General features: G+C 51.4%; 1 long non-coding RNA gene across 2 annotated transcripts in view; it reads left to right on the top strand.

Annotated features, from left to right (window-relative positions):
* The window catches only part of LOC120390747, an 85880-nt gene that overhangs the window by 64819 nt on the left and 5273 nt on the right, over nucleotides 1-15788 (top strand). For both annotated transcript variants that reach the window (XR_005591129.1, XR_005591130.1), the window contains exon 5: nucleotides 12367-12441. This is a non-coding gene — a long non-coding RNA (uncharacterized LOC120390747). The remainder of the gene's footprint in view (nucleotides 1-12366; nucleotides 12442-15788) is intronic.

The raw sequence follows: 15788 nt of genomic DNA, 5'->3' as shown, positions 1-15788 counted from the left end.
GGTAAATTACACTTTCCTATTCACTTTCTCCATATCATTCATGATTATGTAGACTTCCAATATATTCCCCCTTAACTGTCTCTTTTCTAAGAGGTACATTCCCAGTTGTTTTACTCTCTCCTCATATGGAAGCTGTTTCATACTCCTAAACATTTTTGTTGCCCTTCTCTGTACTTTTTCCAATTATAATCTTTTTTGAGATGGAGTGCTCAGAACTGCACACTATTCAAGGTGTGTGCATACCATGGATTTATCTAATGGCATTATATTTTCTAGCTTATCTATCCCTGTGCTGATGGTTCTGAACTTTGTTAGCCTTTTTGACCGCTGTTGCGCATTGAGCAGATGTTTTCAGCAGGGCCGGCTATAGGTTTTTTGCTGCCCCAAGCAAAAAAAAAGTTGGCTGCCCCCCACCCCAGCCCTGGGCTCTCCCCCACCCACCAGTGCCCTCCCCCACCCCCTGCCACCCCAGCCCTGGGCTCCCCACCCTCAAACGTGATCTCCTCGTTCACCACAGCAATCCCCGTTTACACTTGCAGTGGGGATCAAACCATTTCTCCTATCTTTATTTCACTTTAGTATAAATCTCGCCCCCGCCCCCGCAACCCCATCTTTAGTGCTCCAAATGCACATGGAAGCCATAGGGACTAACCCTCAATCCTCGTACCCAGAAAGGGATGGGGTTCTAGTAAAGAGGGTTCAGGCAGCAGAGTGGGTGTGGAGGTGCTTGGGGGCTCTACACTGGCAGAGAAGCAGGGTGTGATGTACTTGCAGAGGAGGAGAGGGGGTAGCAGGAGGGTTGTGGGAGAAGAGGTGCAGGGGAAGGGGGAGGTGCGGGAGGAGAGGACTGGGGGAGGGTACAAGGGGAGAGGTGCAGGGGAAGGGAGAGTACAAGGGGAAGGGGTGCAGCGAAGGAGCGATGGGGGGAGGTACAAGTGGAGGGGCTGTGAGCGGGATGGGGGGTGCAAGGGCTGAGGGGGCAGGCGCTGACAGCTGCTTTCCCAGCCCCGTGCAGGCAGAGCTGAGAGGACGGACACTGACCCCCAGGAGCCCGAGGCGTGGGGGTCCCCCAGCGGGGCAGTATCCCCCACAGCCCCACTCGGAGCCGGGCTCTGCCTCTCCCTGCCCAGGGCAGGCAGCGCGGGGCTGAGGCGGGGGAGGTGCGCAGCGGGCTGGGTCCGGGGGCAGCTCCCTGGCAGCTTGGCCTGCCCAGCCACTCGCTCTGTCAGCGCGCGAGCCGGGATCCGCGCCCCCTGCCCAGCCCAGCCCAGCCCAGCAGTGCCCTGCACAGCCCACTCGGGCACCCTGGGGAGACTCAGAACAGAGCAGCAGCGGCAGCAGGACCCCTCCTCCCTCCCTGCATCCCAGGCCCCACTTCCCTCCCTCCCTCCCCGGCTCCTCACACCCAGGCTGGGCTGCAGTTCAGGCTGCCCTGCCGCTGGAGAGCCAGAGCATCATCCCCCAGAGCTGAGCCCCTCTCGCCGCCGCAGCCCGGGCTCAGCTCCGGGGGATGATGCTCAGGGCAGCCTGAACTGCAGTCCAGCCTGTGCGACTCAGGCTGCCGTGACTGAAGCCAGAACTGCAGTGTCAGTTCCAGCTCAGCCTGAAAGCCTCAGCTGATGGGGAACATCTTGGTTCAGGGCCGGTTCCTGGCTTTTTGCTCCCCCAGGGGGGAAAAAAAAGTGGGGGGTGGAATGCCGCCCCTTGGAAAGTGCCACCCCACGCACATGCTTGGAGCGCTGGTGCCTACAGCCGGCCCTGACAGCGGGGTGGGTGACATGCTCTCGAGAACAGAGAAGATTCTGCTGAGGAGCTGATGCAGTTGTGTCCCTTTCCTCCTGCATCTCTCATAGCCCCAGAACACATGGGGCTAGACCCCCATTTCACCAGCTTGCCCAGTGTTATCCCCCAGACATGGCCCTTCCCCACACAGAATGCAGTGCCCTGGAGGTTGGGAGGGAAGCAAAATACTTCTGTCCTAAAGATTTCCCAGCACCCTCCCCAAATGCAAGATTCCCAGCCTGGGCGAGCTCCCTTAGAACTTGCTGCCGTGTCTGGTCCCATGGCAGGGTCCCTGCTGGGCAGGAGGCTGGCGGGAAGTAGGACCTGGGAGGAGGTGAGTGACATGGAGAGCAGACTTCGGTGAGGAGCTCAGGCCAGAGAATTTTACTCTAATTTCTGCACCAAGCCCATCTGCCTGTTGGGCTTTCAGCCAGTCCGTTAATTCAGTCTGAGAGCCACGGCCTGAGCCTCTCCCCAGATCATTTACTGCATCCAAAGAACTGTGCCAAAGCAACATGGAGGCTGCAAGTCGAGCGCCCAAAAGTTAGGAAGGAGCAGAACTAAGGCTGCCTGAAGCACCTGCTGCCGGGAGCAGCCAGGACAGGGGAAGCCCTGAGCTGAAGGAGGCTCAGTTGCTGTGCAAGGATGGTGCATGGTCCCGTGCAGGAGCTGTGAGGGGATGGCGCATGCCTAGCACAGATGAAATCTTTGGAGAGTTGAGTTCAGCAGCTGTCTTCACTGAATATGTGTGAACTGATGTTTTCAGAGGCTTATAATTTGGTTAAATTTGGGCCGATTTCCATGGGGATGGATATGGACACATGCCTGCCATCAGGGCAACCCCTGGCCAAATATCAAGAAAGCACAGAGATGCCAGAGCTTTTCATCAAAAACCTTGGAAGAAGCTTTATTTTTTAACCTGGGCAAAGAAGGATGTTTTGCCTAATGTCCTTCTTGTAAAAGGCTCACCTCTTTAAGTGAAACTTACAAAAAACATCCTCAGGCAGGTATCTGGCAAGGGAAATTTCATACTGAATGGTTAAAATCTGGGAAAATTATAAGCACTGAAAACAGGGTATTGTAACAGGAAGCGTTGGGAGATTTAAGCTACAGGTATCATTGCCTACAACATAGTGGTAGCACCCAGAGGCCCCAGCTGAGATCAGGGCCCTGTTGCGCTGGGCGCTGCACAGACACAGGGAAAGACAGTCCCTGCCCCAGCTGAGATCAATCTAAACAAACAAGACAGGCAAAGAGTGGGAGGGGAAACTGAAGCACAGAGCTGGGCAGTGAGTTGCCCACGGTCACCTAGAAGGGCAGCGGTAGAGCCAGGACTAGACCCCAGTTCCCCTGTATCCCAGTCCAGTGCCTTAACCACTGCACCATGCTGCCTCCCCCTGAAAGCCATGGAGAGAAGGGGCACATTTGGGGTTCCCACTGGGCTGACGGTGCAGGGGCGAGGAGCAAGTTTGCACCTGCTTGTAGTTTGTAATCACAGCCTCCGAGGGGCCAGTAGCCTCACCTGCGACTGCAGCCTTTTCCCTTTGCTTTCCGGGAGACGAGCTGTGGAGAGACATACCTCTGGGTCATGCTGTCTTTACTGCGGGGTTTAAGGACCCTGCTCGGGGTCAAGGCATCGTTACCCTCACTTCTGTGCTGCCTTCAGAGCTGGGCGAACGGAGAGCAGTGGCTGCTGACCAGGTGCCCAGCTCTGAAGGCCACGTCGCCCCCAGCAGCAGCACAGAAGTAAGGGTGGCAATACAGTGAGCCCCCTACAATAGCTATGTGACCCCCTTTTGGGTCAGGACCCCAAGTCTGAGACATGCTGTGGACTGCTGTATACCTTTACGCTACAGTGTAGGGTACCTTTTATAGTATACAGTAAAAGCACACGGAAGACCAGATTTCATGGGGGAGACCAGATTTCACAGTCCCTGATGCTTTTTCCACGGCAGTAAATTTGGTAGGGCCCCAATCCTCCCATTTAAATACTGGTACTTTCTTCTGGTCTTCTGGCACTTCCCCAGTGCTCCAGCCTAGAATCACACTGCAGGGCTCCTGATGAGAGACAGACTCAAGATCAAACTAAAATGAAAACACTTCACAGTTGGCTCCCTCCCAGCTCTGGGAAACTTACAAACTCAGGGAGCATCTGAGAGCAGGGGAGCTACAACCTTGGCTTGTTTGTAACCTTCCCCAAAGCAGCTGCTCCTGCTGCAGTACCTGAGACCCCAGGGGTTATTCTGACAGGAACTCACCCGATCCCTGACTGGTTCAGGGATGGGACCCACCAGTGGTCACCCGAGCCAGACACCATCTGCTGGAACGAGCTGGTCTCTGAGCTGAACCTGAGGGGGAGAGAAGAGAGATCCTCTAAAGAATCAATAGGCTACAGAGCCAGGACTTGGCTCAGTGTTTCAGTTCATTTGACTTAGACGAGACTGAATACGAATGATACTTATCTGATAAGCCAGCGCTCAGGGAGAGTTCGTCCATATGCCCCAGGGACCTTCCTACAAAGGAAGTAACAGAATGTTACTAAACAAAACCATTCATAAAGTCTGTTGGAAGGAGACGGCCAGGGTGTTTCCAGATGTACCTAGTAGGGATAAAGGGAACTTGAGCACCAAGGTCCAGAGCTGCAAATGGACTTAGGTGTCTAAAGTCCAGATTTATGCACAACTGTGATCCACAAACCCCTGCTCAGCTGTCACCTCACCCTGTAGGCGCCTACGCTCACTCAGTGCCTATATTGTCCCTGTCAATGTCCTCCAGCTGCTAAGTTCCTGCCTCTGAGCATGTGCCCTGCTTCCCTTCCATGTGACTGTTATCCCAGGGGTTAGGGTACTCACCCAGAATGTGGGAGACCCAGGTTCAAGCACCCCCCTCTGCCTGATGAGAAGCGGGGATCTGAACAGGGGTTCCACTGTGTTATGGGCTGTGCGATGCCATTGGCTGTGCTACGGGCCGTGCGATGAACAGCGTGCAGCACCGTTCACTGTGCTACGGGCCGTGCGAGGAGCAGCATGCGGTGCCATTCGCTGTGCTACAGGCTGTGCGAGAAACAGTTTGATGCCGTTCCCTTTGCTACGGACCGTGTGCGGAGCGATGTGCGGTGCCGTTCGTTGTGCTACGGGCTGTGCAATGCCATTTGCAGTGCTAAGGGCTATGCGAGGAGTGATGTGTGGTGCCTTTCGTTATGCCACAGGCTGTGCAAGGAACGACGTGCAGTGCCGTTTGCTGTGCTATGCGCCATTTGAGGAGCAATGTTCGTTGCCATTTGCTGTGCTACGGGCTGTGCTAGAAACGGCACTGCACGCTGTTCAGTGTGCTACGGGATGTGCAATGAACGGCATGCGGTGCTGTTCAGTGTGCTACAGGCCGTGCGAGGAACGGTGTGCGATGCCATTCCCTGTGCTACGGGCTGTGCGAGGAGTGATGTTCGGTGCCATTCAGTGGGTCACGAGCTGTGCGAGGAACGGCCTCACACGCCATCCCCTGTGCTACGGGCTATGCGATGAATGGCCTGAGGTGCCATTTGCTGTGCCACGGGCAGTGCGAGGAGTGGCGTGCGGTGCCGTTCACTCTGCTACAGGCCGTGCGGTGCTATGGACTGTGACAAATGTATCCGGGGTGGAGGCTCCCAGGAAGGCTGCGAACTGGGTGCTGGGGCAAGTCCCTTTTTACCTGAGTCTCCCCAGGGCTGAGCAGGTCTCACTGTCTGTTGTGCAGAGAGGTGTGGCCCCATCCCTGGGTCTGTTCTTCGGGACGCCAGGACAGTTTAGCTCAGCAGGACAGACTTAAGGGGTGCCCTCGTTGCCAGAAGGTTTAGGCTCAGTGGGATGTCAGCACACCAAGTGACAGTCCCAAGGGGGTCCCGACCAGAAAACCAGTTACACAGCATGAAGTGTTGATATTTTTATTGATTATTTCTAATTTTTCCTTGACTCCGGTGTAGATACGGAGGCTCCCAATGAGGACAGTCAATGTATCTTGGCTCTCTGCTCCTAGTGGTTTTTGTTGGTCTTCTTCAGTCGCTTGGGGAAGATGTTTGCATATTCTGCTGCTTTCTCTTCGTCCTTCTGAGTGTGTTGCTTCTTGAGAGCATAAATATGATTCTCTCTGGCAGCACTCGGTGAATTAGCAATGGTTGGATCTTAGGAACCTTGGTCCAGAGTTTCTTGCCTTTCTTTCTCACAGGTTTGCTCACTACATATTGACTGACGGCATCTGTTTTGGAACGGTAGACCAGCTGGCGGATTCTTCCAGCCCTCTTGGGATCAAGTCGAGGAGGTCCCGTGGGATCTGTCGGGTCAGAAATCCCCCATGAGTGAATCTTCTCCAACTCCTGTTTCCCCATCTCCTCCACCTCCATCTTCTCCTCCTCCTGTTCCCCCATCTCCTCCACCTCCATCTCCTCCACAGCGCTGCTGTCAGGGTCCTCCCAGAGCTGGGGCTTTGCCGGGGTACTGTCCCCTTGACTGCCTACTGCCCCACATTGACACCCAACAGCATCTCCCATTAGCACCGCAGGTGCAATCCAAACGCAGAGCACAGGAAGGGGAGAGGGCAGAGCGCACAGAGGATTGCGTTGCTCACACAGGCAGCAGCAGGGAGGCGAAAATCTCCAAACAATGACACTGCGCCTGGCTCCACTGCCATGAGGATGCCTCGCAGGCTGCGTTGCCTGGGCAGGGGGAGAAGCTGATGGCTCCATCTGCCGCCGGAGTCCCCGAAGCAGCCAGAGCCCAGACCAACAGAACCCAGCTTGCCCAGGATCGGGGCCCTCGAAGCGGGTTAAAAGCGAGCCCTGCCAGGAGCCCGGCTTCGGCTGAAGTCCACTGCTCTGTTCTCGCAGCTGCCCGTTCCCTGGCTCACTTAGGTCAACGAGCCGAGCGCAATCGACTAGAAGTCGCTCCCACAATAAAATCAGCCCCATTCATTAAGAACAGGGAACGGTGCAGCCTGTATTTATCCATTGCTGGGCTCCACCCAACCCCTGGGCCAAGCCAACCAGAGAACGGGTTCTGCGGGATCTTGCCCACACCTGCTCGGGAGTCGCGCTCTGACTCACCGGCCGCTGCCACCTCGCTCACAGAGCTGCCAAGCTGTGATATGAGCGATGTGACATGAGCGATAAGCAATCGTCCGGGCAGCGCCGTTCGCTGCGCTACGGGCCGTGTGACGAGCGGTGTGCAGCACTGTTCGTTGTGCTACGGGCTATGTGATCAACGGTGTGTGGTGCCGTTCGTTGTGCTACAGGCCGTGCGATGAACAGCGTGCGGCGCCGTTTGTTGCGCTACGGGCTGTGCAATGAATGATGTGCGGTGCCATTCGCTGTGCTACGGGCTGTGCGATGCGTTTGCGGTGCAACAGGCTGCGTGAGAAGCGATGTGCGGTGCCTTTCGTTATATCATGGGATGTGCGAGGAATGACGTGCAGTTCCGTTTGCTGTGCTATGTGCCATTTGAGAAGCGACGTTCGTTGTCGTTTGCTGTGCTAGGGTCTGTGCTGGAAACGGCATTGCATGCTGTTCAATGAGCTACAGGATGCGCGATGAACAGCGTGCTGTGCCATTTGCAGTGCTATCTGGCATTTGAGGAGCGACGTTCGTTGTCGTTTGCTGTGCTAGAAACGGCATTGAATGTGCTACGGGATGTGCAATGAAAAGCGTGCTGTGCCGTTTGCTGTGCTACGGGCCGTGTGAGGAACGACGTGTCGTTCCGTTTGCTGTGCTATGTGCCATTTGAGGAGCAACGTTCGTTGTTGTTTGCTCTGCTAGAAATGGCATTGCATGCCGTTCAATGTGCTACGGGATGTGCAATTTGGTGTGCTACAGGCCGTCCGAGAAACGACGTGCTGTTCCGTTTGCTGTGCTATGTGCCATTTGAGGAGCGACGTTCGTTGTCGTTTGCTGTGCTAGGGGCTGTGCTGGAAACGGCACTGCATGTCGTTCAATGTGCTACGGGATGTGTGATTTGCTGTGCTACAGGCCGTGTGAGGAACGATGTGCTGTTCCGTTTGCTGTGCTATGTGCCATTTGAGGAGCGACGTTCGTTGTCGTTTGCTGTGCTACGGGCTGTGCTGGAAACGGGATTGCATGCCGTTCAATGTGCTACGGGATGTGCGATGAACAGCGTGCTGTGCCGTTTGCTGTGCTACGGGCCATGCGAGGAACGATGTGCCGTTCCGTTTGCTGTGCTATGTGCCATTTAAGGAGCGACGTTCGTTGTCGTTTGCTGTGCTAGAAATGGCATTGCATGCCATTCAATATGCTACGGGATGTGCGATGAACAGCATGCTGCGCCGTTCCCTGTGCTACATGCCGTGCGACGAACGACGTGCCATTCCATTTGCTGTGCTATATGGCATTTGAGGAACGACATTCGTTGTCGTTTGCTGTGCTAGAAATGGCATTGCATGCCATTCAATATGCTACGGGATGTGCGATGAACAGCGTGCTGCGCCGTTCCCTGTGCTACATGCCGTGCGACGAATGACGTGCCGTTCCATTTGCTGTGCTATGTGCCATTTGAGGAGCGACATTCATTGTTGTTTGCTGTGTTACGGGCTATGCTGGAAACGGCATTGCATGCCGTTCAATGTGCTACGGGATGTGCGATGAACAGCGTGCTGTGCCATTTGCTGTGCTACATGCCATGCGAGGAACGACGCGCCGTTCCATTTGCTGTGCTATGTGACATTTAAGGAGCCACGTTCGTTGTCGTTTGCTGTGCTAGGGGCTGTGCTAGATACAGCATTACATGCCGTTCAATGTGCTACGGGATGTGCGATTTGGTGTGCTACAGGCCCTCCGAGAAACGACGTGCTGTTCCGTTTGCTGTCCTATGTGCCATTTGAGGAGCGACGTTCGTTGTCGTTTGCTGTGCTAGGGGCTGTGCTGGAAATTGCATTGAATGCCGTTCAATGTGCTACGGGATGTGCGATAAACAGCGTGTTGTGCCTATCCCTGTGCTACGGGCCGTACGAGGAACGACGTGCCGTTCCGTTTGCTGTGCTATGTGCCATTTGAGGAGCGCCATTCATTGTCATTTGGTGTGTTAGGGACTGTGCTGGAAATTGCATTGCATGCCGTTCAATGTGCTACGGGATGTGCGATAAACAGCGTGCTGCGCCATTCCCTGTGCTACGTGCCATGCGACGAATGACGTGCCTTTCCGTTTGCTGTGCTATGTGCCATTTAAGGAGCGACGTTTGTTGTCGTTTGCTGTGCTACGGGCTGTGCTGGAAACGGCATTGCATGCCGTTCAATGTGCTACGGGGTGTGCGTTGAACCGTGTGCTGTGCCGTTTGCTGTGCTACGGGCCGTGCGAGGAACGATGTGCCGTTCCGTTTGCTGTGCTATGTGCCATTTGAGGAGCAACATTTGTTTTCGTTTGCTGTGCTAAAAATGGCATTGCATGCCGTTCAATGTGCTACGGGATGTGCGATGAACAGTGTGCTGTTCTGTTTGCTGTGCTACGCGCCGTGCGAGGAATGACGTGCCCTTCCATTTGCTGTGCTATGTGCCATTTGAGGAGTGACGTTCGTTGTCGTTTGTTGTGCTAATAACGGGATTGCATGCCGTTCAATGTGCTACGGGATGTGCTATGAACAGTGTGCTGTGCCATTTGCTGTGCTACGGGCCGTGCGAGGAACGATGTGCCGTTCTGTTTGCTGTGCTATGTGCCATTTGAGGAGCGACATTCGTTGTCGTTTGCTATGCTAGGGGCTGTGCTGGAAACGGCATTACATGCCGTTCAGTGTGCTACGGGATGTGCGTTGAACAGCGTGCTGTGCCGTTTGCTGTGTCACAGGCCTGCGAGGTACGACGTGCCGTTCCGTTTGCTGTGCTATGTGCCATTTGAGGAGCGACGTTCGTTGTCATTTGCTGTGTTAGAAATGGCATTGCATGCCATTCAATGTGCTACGGGATGTTCGTTGAACAGCGTGCTGTGCCGTTTGCTGTGCCACAGGCCTGCGAGGAACGACGTGCCGTTCCGTTTGCTGTGCTATGTGCCATTTGAGGAGCGACGTTCGTTGTCATTTGCTGTGCTAGGGGCTGTGCTAGAAACTGCATTGCATGCCGTTCACTGTGCTACGGGATGTGCGATGAACAGTGTGCTGTGCCGTTTGCTGTGCTATGGGCTTTTCTGTGCCGTTCTCTGTGCCATGGGCTGTACTACGGGCCTAGCTATCACCATGAGTTGCTACAATCTGAGTTATAAATCTCCCTGAGGCTGTAACAGAGCCACGTATCCTCCTGCCTGGGGCAGAAGGTGACACTTGGCACACACTGGTTGTCTCTGGGGCTGGGGCTCTGCCTGCCTCCAATAATGCCCCCCGCCTTGGGCTCTGCCCTCAGACTCCGCACCCTGCCCCAGCCCAGGGTAACAGTCAGACACTCACCGGGGAGGCAGAGCAGGAAACGCCGAACCTGGCGGACGTGGCAGCAAAACCAAATGGCGACTCGCTCCGAGCTCTGCGGGCGGGAGGGCGGGGCCGCAATATGCAAATTTTATTCTGTCGCAGCGTGGGATTGGGTGACAGATCCTGCGTGGGGCGGGTCCGGGCAGGCGGCAGCTGGCGGTGGGTCTGACAGGCGCTGAAGCCAGCTCCGCTCCCTCGCCGAGCCGGGGGGGGGCTCCCGGCTCCCGCCCATTCCCCGGTGTCACTCGTCGCCCGCCCCAGCATGGACCCCTCAGCACCCGCTGCCCCAGGCTGCCCCGCGGGGGCCCCGGGGAGACCCGGCAGTCCGGGGTGTTCACACTGGGCGGGTTCCGCCTCAAGGGCAGCTTCGGCTCGCACTCTTTTGCCACACCAAGGGAAAAAGAAGAGCGCTGCCCCCACCGCGAGCGCCACACCGCCGAAGGCCCGCCCCCTGAGAGTGCTGCGCTGCGCCAAGCCCCCGCCCTCCCCTCCGAGTGCCGTGTCAAGCCCCCACACTCCCCCGCGAGTGCCGTGCTGCTTTAATCCCCGCCCCACTCCAAGCACCAAGCCAAGCCCCCGCCCCTGCCCCCCAGGGCACCACACCAAGCCCCCTCCCCCTCCGAGGGACGCGTGCCGCCCCGGCCCCCAGGCGCCGTGCGAAGCCCTCGTCCCCCGAAGCCCCACCCCCCCTGAGCGCCCTGCACCGCCCTACCCGAAGCCCCACCCCCCCGAGCAGCGGGAAGCAGAAACAAAAAAAAAACCCTCCAGTGCTGCCCTGAGGAACCAAAAAAAACAACAAAACCCAAGCGCCCCCTGCCCTAAGGTGCCGCCCGAAGCACGTGCTTGGTCAGCTGGTGCCTGGAGCCGGCCCTGGTTTTCAGAGAACTTTATTTAATTAATAGTGACCATTAACCATTTAGTTTGTTCCTTTGTCTTCAGCTGAGATCATTCCAGAATGTAGTTCATTTAACCTGAAAGCAAAATAATGTTAAGGGAGGAAGCAATTGTGTTACAGTGCCACTGGATATTTGGTTCAGAGAAGCACTCCAAAGTTTGGCTATGTATTCAAAGCTGATCTGAACTATTCCAACCTTTTACATCTGCAAAACTGGGCCAGGCATCTCCCAGGAATCAGTTTTCTCATGAGATAGGTGCCCCTCCCTCGCTTTTACATTTCTGAATCAAAGGCAAGTCTAGGGCCCAGCACACTCCCAGAGTAACAGATTTTGTGCTGGGGGCTATCTTAGAAGAATAATGTTTCATCCACTGCAGATATTGTGAGAACAGGCTTCATTTTCATAGCATACATTAAAGCCAGGAAGTGCTGAGGCACATGAAAGTGAAAAGGAGTAGGTGTGTGTCTGTGTAAGAAATTAGTTTTATGATCCTCCAGGTCATTCAGAGCTTGCTTTGAACTAAGGTTTAGGAAAGTTCATATTTCTTCTGAATCAACCTTACTTAACTAACAAGAGGAGGGCTAGCTAGTGATTAAATTGGAGGAGTGGGAGTCTGTACTTCTGGGTTCTGTTCTTGGTTCTGCCAATTACTGACATGGTTTTGGGATACTGTATGTTTTAAATTTGATTTCTCTTTCTGTATTCCTCAATGCTCATTCCTGATTCGAAAAAAAAGCCCAATACCAATTACTTCTAAACTAACTAACTAAAGCAAGGGAGAATATTAACTTTGTGTAAAGTGAGTGAGAATGCAAGCTGTGCTAGTGTTATGTTCCAGAACATTAGAGAGGTTTTAAGGTAGTGCCCTTTAAGATCGAAGGATGGATGAGCACCCTCTAAGTACTTTCACACTGTGTGATAAGTTAAATGTAAGTACAATAATAAAGTGCTCAATGATGTATGTTATGCAAATGAAATATATTGGAAAGCCATATTTTCTCTGTCTTGCAAAGCAGTCATCGTGAATTACTTTTGTTTAATTATTGTAATAATCAAGTGTGGTTCAAGGTTATTTGGCAAGAACGTGAATGTAGGAAATGCTAATGGTGTTCTTACTCCACAAGCTCTACATATTAAAATAAACAGCCTTTGTGGCTCCAAGCCCTTCTGGGTTTTGCTGTTATGGATGCTATTGTGACTTCTTAGGAGTAAATGATGACTTATTTTTCCCATCCCTTTCTGTCCTATTCCTCAATAGCCCATTGTCTGACACAGAGTGGATCACTCTGGGTATGTGGAAGGGCGATCTAAATCTGAATGTGGAATGACCAAGGTAAGTCAGAAATCTTGTCAGTAAAACTGGTTGGCATTTTCAAATGAAATATCTTTCCAGTGAAAAATGGCCTCTTTTGACAAATAAACATTATTTCAAATAATTTCTGACAGTACTGAAACTTATTTTTTCTCAACTTTTTAAAATGAAAATAGTTAAGATCATTGAAATTTTCTGGTTACTAATAAAAAAAATCAGTAAATGAAAGATTTTGGTTATTGTTTCAATTTAATAAATCATTATTTTTTGTGAGGGAGGGGGAATAGGAAAATGGGCCCATTTAGAACCCTGTGAAACAAAACAATTTCATTTTGAAATATTTTTAATTTTTTGAGCAGCTTTACTCATAACCTTTCCCATGGAAGATGATCTTTCCTGGCCAATTTCTTCAGCAAATATATTGGACAGCCAGGGAGCCATTTAAAAGACCGATATAGTCCCAAACCAACAAAGAGAGGCTAGTGGGGTCTGTAATGGACAGTCCAAATCCTCTTCATAACTATTTTTTTAAAACCATTTGAAATTGGGGTCAACAAGCCCATTCACTAATAAATGGCTCAGCAGAAGAGTAACTGTAGCATAAACCTGATGTGAAAAAACTGTATTGCATTTGTCAAACTGTCTGGAGTGGCTCTCAGTCTGCCCTGAAGTAGGCCCTCATGGTTGTCAGAAAACAGGGCAGATACCCCACGTTGGCGGTGTGTTCTGTAATTAGATTTCATCAAGCTAGTGACAAATGTGAACTCTTGGATCACTATACCAGTTGTACCACAGAGCCACATACAGTCTCCTTAGACTCTCCAGTCTATCTTGCCACCTAGACAAACTGGATTTTTGTGATTAAAAAGTCACTTAAACCACAAAATCGCACCACACCAGGTTGCTCCCAGTCCCAAAGGACCAGCCACTTACCTCAGAGCAATTGGTACTCCAGATCTTACACCAAAGACAATGCTGGCAGCCAATTCTATGGTAAACTAACTAAAGGTTTATTAGCTAAGAAAAGGAAGTGAGAGTTATTGGGAGGTTAAAGCAGGTACAATATATGTACAGGCAGGGATTTGGAACAATCAGATTTTTGAATTGCTCCGCTCCAGCTCTGGGCATAAAACGTACTGGTCCACACTCCAGCTCCAAGCTCCACTCCAAAGCCCCGCATACAGGTGAGTCACAGTTTGTAATTCCAAATGGTGGCAGTGATGTAATAAACTGCCAGTTTCCTAAAAGTATTTTCAGGGTTCCCAGATTCTCTGGGGAACTCTGCTATGCATCTAATACCCTTCCCTGTAAGAGTCCAAACAGGCCAGAGATAAAGGATCTTTCCCAGAATCCATACTTATAGCTTCTTCTCATGGAAAACAAGCTGACAGGGTCAGTACCCGCGTGGGCTTTTCCTTTGATGCCAGACAGTGAGGAATAAATTTTGAGTCTTTGGCCAGGCTAATTGCCCACTCTGGTACTTTGAGTGCAGAAGGTGGGGGCCCACAAGGATTCTAAAAATTAATACTGGCCACTCCAGGCTTGTATTAAACTCCTGAGGTTACAGCTTTTCTCTGACCTTGGATTGGTAGATGCTGCCACCACCCAAGTTCAGAATCCCTTTAAGAGCCCAGGAAGGCACACTTGGGAATTCCTTCCTGTGGGGTACCCACAAGCTCTTTCACACCCCCCCCCAGGGAAGAGCTAGAAAGGGGAAAAAACAAGGAAATCAGCTGTTGCCACCAGCCAGTTAAACAACATGTGCACAAACCTTTTAAGACACAAAAATCCAATTCTGTTCTGAAAAAAGGTAAATTTTATTAATAATAATAATAATAATAAAATACATCTGGGAACTCAGGCTATTGCTAGATTAAAAAAAAACAACTACAAGAATTAAGCACCAAGAATAGTTTTCTTTAGGTCCAGCTTAAAGGTTACAAGCAAAACAAAAGTACCTGGGGTTAGCACAGAGGAATCCAAAAGCCATAATGAAATAAAAGGGATAAAACCTAATCGCATCTTCCTAGACATTTCCTGATCTACTTACATATCTGGGGTTTTAAATGAGTAGTTTCTAGGTATGATACTAATGATTTTTCATACCTGTCCCAAGCTTCTTACAGCATAGTTGTAGCCCTGTCTGCCTCTCCCCAGGAGAACAACAACAGACAGACAAAAGGGGAGTCTTTTTTTCAATTTTAAAAAGTTCTAGCCTTCCCATTGGCTCTTTTGGCCAGGTGCCCACTCACTTCCTTTTACCTATGCATAGCATAAGTACTATAAGCTACTATAAGGGATTTTATAGCTACTGGCTGGCTGGGTGTCCATAAAAGAGAGCTACCTCACCCCCCTTCATTCATCACAGTCTTTGACCTCTGATCACCACACAAAATGACCCCTTGCTTTGAAATTAACTCCTTTCTTAGAATTAGAGTTCTTCATTTGCATTCTACAGAGCTTCTTTCTCCTTTTGATGGTTATTTAGTTACAGGGCTATACACAATGTAAATGTTTGCTACTATGTTATAATGGGATACGGATAAGTGAAAACAATGCAAGTAACATCCCATATGTTTTCATTAAATTTGGTGTTTGAATGTTCTCTTATACATTTAATAATCATTCTGATCTATACTAATACACAAGTGAATTGGCCTGGGGCTTTGGTATGCGCTGGCATCTGGTCTGCCAGCATCACACTCCAATGCAAAACTGGTATATGAAGGGATGTTACTGATGCTACTGAGTACACCTCATGGTTTTCCCCCATTCTTGATAAGGCACCAGCCACTACATGCTCCTTTCCCTTGATTTGAATTATTTCCATGTCAAATTCCTGTAAGCTAAGTTCCAGCGAAGTAAACTAGAATTGGTTCCCTTTGCTCAGTGAAGCCCATGTCAAAGGGGCATGCTCACTTAAAACAATAATAAAAAAAATATTACACAAATAAGGTTTAAGTTGCTTAACAGCCCAGACAATGGTATAGCACTCTTTCTCGATTACAGCACACTTTTCTTCAGTGCGGGTCAGGTTTTTTGGCTTAAGGTGATCTATAGGATGTGTCTTACTCCTCATTCCATCTTGCATCAGTACTGTGCCTAACCCAATGTTCGAAGCGTTAATACACAGCACAAATAGTTTGCTGAAACCAGGGCTGACCAAAACAGGCTCTTTAGACAAAGTTTCTTTTAGGTTCTGGAAGCCTTTCTCACAGGCCTCTGTCCCTACCACCTGATCCGGTTACCCCTTTTTTTATAAGGTCTGTTAGGGGGCAAAATGTCACTACACCCCTTTACAAACCCTGTTTTCTGACAGTCTGGCTGAGGTAGACACTCCGTCATGAGCCCCTCCAGACAGCGTGACA

Source organism: Mauremys reevesii, linkage group 1, assembly GCF_016161935.1.
Source record: "Mauremys reevesii isolate NIE-2019 linkage group 1, ASM1616193v1, whole genome shotgun sequence".
Lineage (NCBI taxonomy): Eukaryota > Metazoa > Chordata > Testudines > Geoemydidae > Mauremys > Mauremys reevesii.
This window is presented reverse-complemented; position numbering and strand designations above follow the sequence as displayed.